This window comes from Egretta garzetta, unplaced genomic scaffold, assembly GCF_000687185.1.
Source record: "Egretta garzetta isolate BGI_Z169 unplaced genomic scaffold, ASM68718v1 scaffold15, whole genome shotgun sequence".
Classification (NCBI taxonomy): domain Eukaryota; kingdom Metazoa; phylum Chordata; class Aves; order Pelecaniformes; family Ardeidae; genus Egretta; species Egretta garzetta.
This window is the reverse complement of record NW_009259798.1, coordinates 1,670,465-1,681,991: the sequence shown is the minus strand read 5'-3', so window position 1 is coordinate 1,681,991 and position 11,527 is coordinate 1,670,465.

Genomic DNA, 11,527 nt, shown 5'->3' with positions numbered 1-11,527 from the left:
CTGCGCCCCTCGCAGGTTCTCCCGCCGCTGCCAGGGCAGCACCGTCCCGAAAAGGGCCGGCCCCCTCCCCGGCTTCCCCGCGCCACCGAAAGTTTCTGTCCCTGCCCTGTGGAGCAGCTCGACTCCGTGGAGCACGGCTCGCGCTTCTCCCCGGGTCCGGCTTGTGAGCAGAAATTAAAAATGTGAACGTAAAGCTGGCGTTTAACCTTCGCCGGTCCGCCGCGACCGCAGCCTGGCTCTTCCTAAAGAAGCATTTCAGTCTCCTTCTGTTCAACAAACAGCGGATTTCCCTCTGAGGGAGCTGAGATTTATCTTCCCCCCCCCATCCAAAAATAACAGCGGCATCTATATCATCTGGTGACGAGGCCAAAAATCACCAGCTTCTTTCATCCTTGCTCTGTTGCATGCTGCTTGTTCGATAAACACTGCTCCACGCAGATGCACAGAAGTCATCAGACTAAAGCAATAAATTTGAAAATAGAAACGAATATTTAAGACCCAGGACTTTCTGCCTTGCATGCCTCGGTTTTGCTCTTTTAGAAGCGTGTTGTTTCCATTGCCCAGCTGCGTGTCCGTGGGGTGAGGGTAACTTCAATACAAAATAAATTTGTCATGAGGGAACTTGACAGGGTTCAGTACGAGAACCCTTTTTTTAGACAAGCATAAAAGCCTCAAAGAAAGTAAGGTTTGGGAGTGGAAAAAAAAAATAGAGGTCTTGTCATATTTTTTCCCTGCCCTTTTAACTCCAGACCTTCCTGCGGTGTGAACGGGAGCTCAGCCCAGCACCACTTTCTCCCCTGAGTGACTCCCAGTTACGAGCAGTCCTCCCGGCTTCCCGCATTTATCTTTACTTACGGGAATAGAGGCTGCTGCTGTCCCTTTTCCCTCTGTCTCCACATGTGAATATCATGGCTGGATCTTTAAAAATAATAATTATATTGGTCATGAATTTTCCTGTGCATAAAGTGGCAGTTTAGCTCTATTCTGCAGTGAGGTATAGAATATATATGAGGTACATTCTGGGTAATTGCGTATCAGAAAGGCAACGGAGCTGCCTCCATCTTCCTTTACAAAAATCGGTAGAGAGACAGCATACCATGGTAGTAGATGATAGTGAGCTAACAACAAGGGGCAAATTGGAAAGGATGAAGAATTTAAGATGTGGGTGGCGGGGGGAGGGGAGGGGGGGGCACCTTGCCCAGCTCCCTGCTGTTGACCTCCTCCTCTGGCAGAACTGGTGGCAAGGAACCCATAGCATCACCTCGGCTGCCCCAGGTCACGGTCACACCCAGTGCAAACCTGGGAATGCTGTCAAGCCTTGCACAGCACAGCAGTGTTTGTGAGGGGCCCTCAAAATTCAGCCTGAAGCAGGCGCGTGGGGCTTCGGTCGGCCAAGGGGGTGCAGCAGGCAGCTCTGCCACCCGTGGGGTGACGGCGCTGCCGAGCGTCTGGTGCGTCTCCTTGTCCAGCTGCTGCTGCCGCCTCTTGTTTGGGAAGGAAGTTCACACCTCTGTTTGCACCCAGACAGGTTGTTTGAAAGACAGCAAGGAACTACCAGTGTTTTCCAAAGATATAAAAGACATACAAGAGAAGTCTTAGGTATTCTCAGGGCAAACTTGAAGCTCTTCTTGGCAGCACTTTCTTAACCTGAGCCTGAGGTGGCCATGGTTCTATTGAGACGGCAGTCCTGGACTTACCCTTCCAATTCCTTGAGGCCTAAAAAGTCACTAGCGTGAGAGAAAGAGGGAGGAAACTGTTTGCAGCACCAAGTTTGCTTGTTTACGGGATGCAATTTAGTCTTTTAGGTTGTTGTGCAAACTGCAGTCCCACCCTTCCCATGAGGCCAGTGGAGGAGGTTTCTGGAAAGGGATACCAGCGTCACTAGTTCCTTGCTAGAAATTTTGAGGGCAGTTTCTCTCGGTCTTGCCAGTTTCTCAGCTGGTCATTTATAATTTCTGTCTCGTGGTGGGAACTTGCTTACTTTTCCTTGTTCAGCTGTGCAAACTGGGGGATGAGCAAAGAAATTTCCGGGAAGAACGGATGTGTTGAATGAGCAGAGCTAATGGGAGAAAGATGAGGGAGGAGGAGGAGGAAAGGCAACGAGGAGATACTACAGTAGAAAAGTCTGATGAGAAATAGCCTGTGGAGGAGCAGATTCTGGCTGGTGGGAGGAGAGGAGAGGTTTGCCACTGGCCAGAAGAGAGGGGTTGCCTGCAAGCAGGGCTCAGCTCTCTGCTGTCGCAGTTGGGCTTCTCCTAGGTGCGAGGTGCACCAGCATTGTGCTTTCCCACCTGCCCCCATGTGCTTCGTCACCCGGCAGCACCGACGGGCGGTCAGGCCAGGTGGCAAGAGCTGGTGGAAAGGAGTGCAGCTGCGTTTAAAGGCTCCAGCCACCTCTATTCCATTGAGGTAGTGCTTGGGAATGAGAAGAGTAAAAGCGCATCGCAACGACGGGCTGGGAACCAAATCCTGATGGGGAACATGAACCCAGCTCGTAGCAGACCCCAACACCTCCTTATCAGCACCAAACGTCCATTTTCAGGTTTGCCCTCCCTTCTGTTTTGTTGTACATAGTTTTTCCTCATTTCTTTGCTCAACACAGAAAAAGAGTGGGGTGGCAGCTCTCAGTGGAAACCAGGGGCAAGGCCACGGCCTCAGGCATTTCCCCATTGGTTTCCTGAAGTGGAAAAATCACGCAGACATGGTAGGGGCTTGGTTTGAACAGCTTTTTCCATGGCGCCGTCGCTCCTTCTGAGTAGAGACGGGCTGTGATCACAGCAAGCCGACCACCCCAGCCATGAACAACACAGGTAGAGCATGTATCAGCCGTCCTCTAGAGGGACTATCATATATTTTCAAAACCCCCAAGTCTTCAAAGCTTTTCCTGTTTTTTTTCAGCCAGATAAATGTTGTTTCTGCAGATTGGTGCGGGGCAGTGTCATCTCACGGCTGGCTGTGCGGCTGCAAACACGTAGGGGTCCTTGTGGGGACATTTAATGTCATACCCCATTAGTTTCTTACAGGAATTCAGATAGGTTTATTCTTCTACTCTTGTTAAAATATGCTCCCCCCAACAGAAATTTGATCTTTCTAATTCAGTGCTGTTAGCAATTTATTTCAGCATTTTCTTCCTGGTTGTATTAATGGTCAAAAATGCCCTCAAGGCAAGAACTTCTCCAGCATTTGTGTAGGGTGCTGTGCTCCACCAGCCAGAGTGACTTCAGGTGTTTTCCAGCTGAGCATCTGGGACTCTTTGAACTCCAAACAGCTAAGGGAAGCAGCCACGCAAAAAGTCCAAAGTCAGATTGTTTCAGATTCTGCAGTTAATTTCCAGGCGTGGATCTGATGGCTGCTGAGCAAAAGGTCTCCCTCTCTTTCACTTTACCTTCCTTGTCTTTTTAAAAGCACCCGAAACTTCAGCAAAGCCCAGCCAGCAGCGAGCTGTGCTGTCCCCTCAGCCAGTGTCACCTCCCAGCACCGGTCTGTCGCACCTGGACCCAGAAAACTGCTGACTAGGTATTTTTTTTCCCCCCAACATCGCTTGGCAGAGCATGGATCACTTTTGCCCCGAAACCATTCCTGATCTACAAACTAAGCACAAGGCATGCATAGAATAGCTGGGAGACACTGTTTTAGTTGGCAGGAGAGGAGGAGCGTGGGAACTCCCCACATCCCTGCCCACTTCCTGTCCACCGCCTGTTCCTAATTCCTGCACTGGCCAGAGGATGCTGCTGCAGACCTGAGCAAGGCTGGGCGTGCTTTGCTTGGGAAGCAGCTGGGGCTATATGTCCCGTTTGGTACCTAGTGACACCTTAGGTAAGCTAGATTTGGTTTTTTGCCAGCAATAACTCCAGCTGTGGGTTCATGAGAGGCTGTTTTCAGTGGTGATGGCTGGCTTAGCCACCCACATCATTTACTGGCGTCACTGGAGGGTGCTGCCCTTTGGCTGTACCAGCTCAGCCACCTGCAGCTGTGCTGCAAACCGCATCTGCGACGCGCTCCGGCTGGCATCGCCGCCCCCCCCTCCAAGGCGGGGGATTTTCATTTCAGCTCAGACGGGTCCTCTGGTCCAGCTTCACGGGGTGTTTGTGAGGAGGGATTTGGGAGCAGCAGAGGCAGGGAAGGAGGCGCTGGTTTACGTCCTGCAGAAAAGCCGCACTATGAAACCGCAGCCCAGCAGAGCAGCGCTGGCAGGGGACCACACTGCTCCCATGTAAATGTTTTAGGTGCCTCATTCACTCCCTAGGCTCCCCTGGATGTGACAGGACCACTCAGGCTCTGTATCTCTACTCTATGGTATTTCAGGACTGTATCTGTACTGGTAAATGGTACCATGGCAGCTGCCTGGTACTGGACCGCGATGTTCTGCCCTGCTGACCTGCTAGGATGGTCTGTATTGGGTTTGCGTGGCAAGATTTTGGAATCAAGGGGGCTGCAGGGGTGGCTTCCATGAGAAGCTGCCAGAAGCCTTCCCTGTGTCCGCCACTGGCCAAGGCCAAGCCCATCAGTGATGGTGGAAGCGCCTCTGGGATAACATATTTAAGAAGGAAAAAAAAGTGCTGTGGGACAGTAGCCGGAGAGAGAAGTGAGAGGATGTGAGAGAAAACAGCCCTGCAGCCCCCCAGGCCAGTGCAGAAGGAGGGCAGGAGGTGCTCCAGGCACCGGAGCAGAGATTCCCCTGTAGCCCCTGGTGCAGCCCATGGTGGGGCAGGCTGTGGCCCTGCAGCACAGGGAGGCCCACGGGGGAGCAGATCCCCACCTGCAGCCCAAGGAGGACCCCACACCAAAGCAGGTGGATGCACATGAAGAAGGCTGTGACCCCATGGGAAGCCCACGCTGGAACAGGCTCCTGGCAGGACCTGTGGACCCATGCTGAGGAGCCCAGGCTGGGGCAGGTTTGTTGGCAGGGCTGGTGACCCCGCGGGGGACCCACGCTGGAGCAGTCTGTGCCTGAGGGACTGCACCCCATGGAAAGGATGGACCCATGCTGGAGCAGTTCATGGAGGACTGTCTGCCGTGGGAGGGACTCCAGGCTGGAGCAGGGGCAGAGAGTGAGGAGTCCCCCCCTGAGGAGGAAGGAGTGGCAGAGACAGCATGTGATGAACTGACCCCAACCCCCATTCCCCATCGCCCTGCGCTGCTGGGGGGAGTGGGATGCTGCACCCCGGGAGTGCTGGTTCATGCACATGGTAAGGAGAAACAGCTCCTGCTTCCAGCCCTCTGCTCCGCCTTTCTCCCAGGAGCCGCTGCCCAAACATAAAGGATGGCTGAACTGTGCGTGCAACGGCTGTCAAACCACTCCACCTCACATCTCGCTACGTTAAATTAAACCCGAGTACGTGCTGGGTGAGCTTAATATCCAAGCCTTTAAACTTGGAGGAGGGGACGGCGTGAGGCGACGCGGGGCTTCGTAGCACAACAGAGCCCAGCACGAGGTGCCTCCGCTGGGTGGAAAACAAGGAGACACGCTGCAGTCTGGATGAGTAATAAAAAGATGACTTCAAGCTGCAGAAAGGAGAAGCTGACTTCATTTATCTCTTAACAGGGCACAGGCCAACCAGGCCAGCAATTACTTATTTAGCTGTAGGATAGGAACCCATAATATTAAAGTGTCGTGATGTGCTCATGATCATAACCCACATAAAGGGCTAATACTAATTATCTGCTGAACTTGCAACATACACGTTACAGCAGTCCCGAGCGGGCGGGTGGGGTCAGCTTTTAGGATGTCTCACTGCCTGCGACAGCCCCTGTTCCACGTCCTGCGCGGCGCACGGTGTCACTCGGGCGTCGCGGAGCCGCGCGTCGTCCACCCAGATGAGGTAGGAGCAGCTCCCGAAGCGCAGACGCTCCAACAGCGGTGGAAAGGCAGAGGCTGGAGGTGCCTTTTGTTTTCACTCCCCCCCCCCATCCCCCAGTTTTTCCTGATGCATTGGATTAAATGTCTACAGGCGCCAATGCCGAATTCTCTTGGGAAATAAGCATTGTTGCTGACAGATCCCTTGGAGAAGGTGGGAGCTGATTTTGCAGAGAGAAGCAGATTTTGCTAACCAGAGCTGCTCTGTCCCGATGACTAATTAATTCTGTCTTCCACCCACACAACACGTACAGCTCGTAATATGAAGGAGTCAGCCACAAGGGAAGAAAAAAAGACAACCTACTGTACAACTCAAACCCCTCCCTAAACTGATCCAAACCCATACTTTGCCCAGAAGTGTTGGAAGCTGGGTTCTCCCTGTGGGAAGAGCAGCATCAAAGCGCTCCTGGAGAGCTATGTTCCCCTTGGTGCCGAGGACGAATGACGTTCTTTGCCTGGTGGATGGAAACCAGGGTGGCAGCGGTAGCCTGGTGGGTGATGGTGATGACGAGGATGAGGGCCTGCATTGCGGGAGCCCTCGGAGCTCAGCGGGACATCCTCCCGGCACTGCCGCTTGCTCCCATGGCTCGTGGGAGACATTGCCAAGAAACAGTGCTAAATAAGTGGGAGGGAACTCTCCTCCCTCACCGTCAGCTTTCTCACATAGCCTCCTCTCTGCTTGGACCCCAGAGCTGTTCCTAGAACAGTTCAGGCTCTTCCAGACAAAACAAAGTGTTGCCAAAGAGCAGGGGCTCTTCTGAAAGGAAGTGGAGTGCCTTTCGACAGCTATCAAAGGGTGTTATGAGGCTTCCATAGAGATTTAGTTTGTGATTTTAAGCTAGCAGCTCGGACATGGAAGACTGTGGGTAGCAAACGCCTTCCCCAGCCCCAGAAATGGAAGCTGCTCAGGGCTCACCTGGACGAGGCGTTGACCCAGTGCCGTGAGAGAGGTGTCTGTGCTGCAGCCCCACCTCACCTGCTTAAGCGTGGGAGCCAAAAGGTGGCCAGGGCAGCCCAAAGCCCACCCAAGAAGCAGGGAAGAGCTGAAGGGTTTGCTGCTGAGCACCTCTCTGCCTAGCGGAGCCTGAGGCCGCTGCGCTCAAACCTCAACTCCCATCCACCTGCCTGTGAAGCTGCTAAGGGCGGGCTGTAGAGAAAACACCTCCTCTCACATTAAAATCAGGTGCTGCGCGATATAACAGCAGACACCCAGGTGGACATTTCCATCCAGCAGACGGCACCTACAAGCCTGTCCGATACCGACAGATGTAAATCAGCACAAAAACTTGCATAAAGACATCATCCTTGTGCCGGCACTGCCTGTAGAGGGGTAGTTCCCCTCTGTGGCTCCCAGACTTACCAGCACCAGTCCCGTGCACTGCCGGACCTCGAGGCAGCACAGGTTTGAGCTACTGCAAGAGCAGAGACGTGATCTTACTGAGGAACCGCTTGATCCCATCCAGCCCCGCAGAAACACCGCACTGCAGATATATAGGCGATGGCTCTGAACTGCAAGCTTTTCCACACCTCTCCCTGGTTCCTTTGCTTCCCGTTTTTCTTGTGCGGAAAAATCTTTTCCTCTTTTCCACGCCGATGGAACAACTTTTCATTTCTGTTCTCTGGAAGCCAAGTCCTCACTTCGGTTCTGCCTGCTACCCGTTTAACATCTGTTAGTGTCGGCATGAAACTCAGGGTAGCTTGTCTGAAGGATGCCCGCCAGCTTCACGGCTGCAGCTCAGAAAAAAATAACAGCAAGCCAAAATGGGTCTGGTTTTGTGCAAAGCCACAGCCCTTGTCCCTGTCCCCCTCCCTTTCCCCGTAAGAGTACAGTGAAAAAGTGTAAGTTATATATGTAAGTTTTACATATGTAAGTTATAGTGTAATATGTATATTAAGTTAAGAAGGTGCAAGTTATATTCTTCTCAGTAGCATCTGGCTGCAAGGGGTTCATTTTATTACTGGTCCCACTGGGGGCTCAGGCAGACACAGGGTCCTATCATCTTCCCATTTTAAATGCTGTTAGGTTTGGCCATGGTTTGCCCCCCTTGCGTCCCATTGGAAACCTGTGGGCTTCCAGCGTAGGGAAGGTGGATGCTTCACTCCAGGTGGATCATTGCAGGGAAACGGCTTTGTCAGGAGGAAAGAATTGGGTTCGTGTTGCCATAACTTACTTCCTTAGCGGGTATTTTCGTACTGCAGCCGTCAGACAGCAGGGCAGTGCATATTCGTAGGAAAACTGGGAGGTTTAACAAGTTAAGGTTTGGTGATTTCGGTTCCATAGCCTGCAGCCACCCAGGAGCCCTGAAGGCTGAAGCTGAGCTAGCAGAGGGGTGGAAAAGGGGATTCTCTTGTACCTGTATTTTCTCCACAGAGGTTGTTTGAGGGTTTAAACAGGGCAGACAAGACCTAGTATAGACAGAGGTAGGTTTTATAGAAATAAAAAATGGTTTGGGTTGGAAGGGACCTTTAAAGGTCATCTAGTCCAACCCCCCCACCATGGGCAGGGACATCTTCCACTAGATCAGGTTGCTCAGAGCCCCATTCAGCCTGACTTTGAATGTTTCCAGGGATGGGGCACCTACCACCTCTCTGGGCAGCCTGGTGCAGTGCTTCACCACCCTCATTGCAAAAAACTTCTTCCTTATATCCAACCTAAACCTAGCCTCTTTCAGTTTAAAACTGTTGCCCCTTGTCCTGTCACTACAAGCCCTACTAAAAGGTCTGTCCCCATCTTTCTTATAAGTCCCCTTTAAGTACTGAAGGGCCGCAATAAGGTCTCCCCAGAGCCTTCTCTTCTCCAGGCTGAACAACCCCAACTCTCTCAGCATTTCTTCATGGGAGAGGTGCTCCAGCCCTTTGACCATTTTCATGGTCCTGCTCCAACAGGTCCATGTCTTTCTTCTGCTGGGGTCTCCAGAGCTGGATGCTCAGGTGGGGTCTCATGAGAGTGGATTAGAGGGGCAGAATCACCTCCCTTGACTTTAAAGTGCTGTAACCAAAATACGTGACTTTTCTTCTCTCCCAGGCTTTGCCAACCGGAAGCCCACCAGGCCCAGAGAACAACGCTGACCAGCAGTGAGTACCCCGTGCTTTCATTGTATCTTCAGGAAAAGCAGCTGAAATGAAGGGAGCATAAAGGGGAAAGCTATTCCTGCATGCCCCCCATGGTGCAAAAGAGAGGTGGGAATGGTGTCAAATTGTTTATAGCCCTAAATATTCTGTCCTATACCTGTTTGCCAATTAAAAGAAAATCCTGGAGCAGTGCTGCCTGAAGAGATCCAGGCTCCAGCTCAAGTATGGTGTAGAGATTCATTCCTGGTCATGAGCAATGGAGAATTTAGTAGGATATCCACATGTCACGGAGGCACCTTGAAGGAGCTTGTGAAAAGCTGGGGTGGATTGCTCCAATATGTAGCTCAGGCCCTGGTTCTCCTGCAGGTCATCCATGGGCTCTGCAGTACATGGAAAAGGAGGGTAACATCTCTTTGCTCCCCAGGAATCATAAGGGAAAACCCACGAGACACTCCCATGACATGAGCATCCCTCAGGGATGGGGGAATCGTGGGAACCTGCTGCTCTGGGTGTCAAGCAAAAGAAATCTGAAATCTTCCTTCCACGAGCAAAAGCTACGGAGCAGAGTGTGCCTCTGAGCCTGCCTGCACCAAGAGCGGCGGGAACAGTTTGCTGCATGTGTTAAAGAAACCCAGATGAAACGAAAAGGCTTGAAAAACCATCTTAAAATATCATCTCCTTACACTAAAGAGCAACTCTCTTAAATACCAAGCTCTCTCTGACTGTCGTCCAGCCCCCCTGCTCCTGCCTCACTCGAGAGCAGACTTAGCTGCCGGGCTGTGTCACCTACTAAAGCCAAGCAGCGCTGGTGGATGTGACATGAGAGCCCAGGCACCAGCCGCCGTCCTCCCTCCTCCCCTCCCTCCCAGCTGGCGGAGAGCTCGCCTGGAGAGGCTGCTGGTTTCAGGAGCGCTCAGAAAACACGCCCATCCCCAGCTTTCCCACCACCGAGGCTTGTATGGGCACTCCAGCGTCCTCAATGGGCTTTGGGCTAGGTTGGGAATGGAGCAGTCTCCTCAGGGGGTGCACGCCCAGCCCTGCTGCAGCCCCCACACCGAGCTCCCCAGCCCCTCGCTGGTCCCTCATCCCCCACCAGGGCTTCCCTTCTCCCTCCCTCTTTGACACACAAAGGGAAGACTTGAGATGGCAAAAACTGGTTTCTGATCTGGGATGACAAAGCAGGAGCTTATTTTCATCTGGAGGACGTTTACATCTACTGCAGAGCCCCATGGCGCAGCTCACGTGTGAAGTGCCTGCGCTGCCCGTGATAAGCAGGGCTGCAATTTCTGCTGGCAAGAACAGCATGCAAACATTTTTTTGGAAATGGCCCAACACCCAGCAGAACTGCATTTTGAAGACATCGAATTGAGCCCCAGCAACAGCGGTTAACATGTGTAGGTGTCTCATCCCTCACGCTCCTGCGTCTAGAATTATTCTAGATAAACACTTGCGTTACAAGCAGCAAAAATCAGCCTTGTCTTGGTAGAGTTGCTGACTAAAGAAATTCCCATAAAGCCAATTAAAGAGAAAATAAATGTCAAGCGGGGAGAAAAAAAAAATAGCTATGGGGACCTAATACTCTCTGCCAAGAGAGAGCCAGCGCGAGATAGATGCTGTAGGTGTGTGGACCTCCTGTACTGCAAGTATTCCTGTGTGACACCATGAAGCGTCTAAACCAGGCCCTAGTAAATACCTTTGGGGTGGATGGGAACACAGCTGGATGGATTCCCCACGGCGCCGTGTTACCTCTCTTTCCCCCTGCCGTTCTTTTGGGAACCGCTCGCTAGCATCTGGTAGTGCACGGGTGGGATGACACAGCCCGGGAACGCTGTAATGATCGTGTAATTGCTGCCAAGGCTTCTGTCACTGGCAGAGTTACCGGGGCGTTGTTTTGACCCATTTTTCAGCTGCAAGGTGTTGGAGAAGGCGTTTTAATGATTAACCCTGGACTTTCCCATCCTCAGCAAAACGATAAAATCCAGTGGCCTAGATTCACCCCAACCCTGTTTGCAGCCACTAAAGTGACGTTGCTGCCTAGGAGCTTGCCACCCTAGGCACCCACCGGGGAGGTCACCACCAGAGCCCACAGGCAGCTCCCCCCAACCCGGCAGCTGCCCGACGCGGCACACCACCCCCAGCGTCTTGCTCAAAAGTGGGTTTTGCTCACTTTTGGTCTAATTTTAACAGTTAATTAAACGGTTGGACTTGATGATCTTAAAGGTCTTTTCCAACCTAAATGATTCTATGATTCTATGAATTTTGCCCTTTGCATTTCCTTCTCCTCATTGCATAGTTCATTGTCTTTCCATTAAAAAAAAAAAAAAAATTCCTCCTTCCCTTAGTAATCTTTAAACACAGAGAGGCCTTTAGCTGAAAGGGAGCACATTTCTTGCTTGCCTCTTTCCTAAATTGCTTTGCTCTAGCCCCTTAAATCACTTTTATTGCTGCTTTCTAAACTCCCTCCAAGCTGTTAATAACTTTTTAGTAACGAGATACCCAGAAGCCTGCACAGTAATCTTGATGGAGCTGCATTGGCCTTTTTTTCCTTTGCTATCCTACCGTGCTGCAAATTCCACTCTCATTATTTTTTCAGCCAGC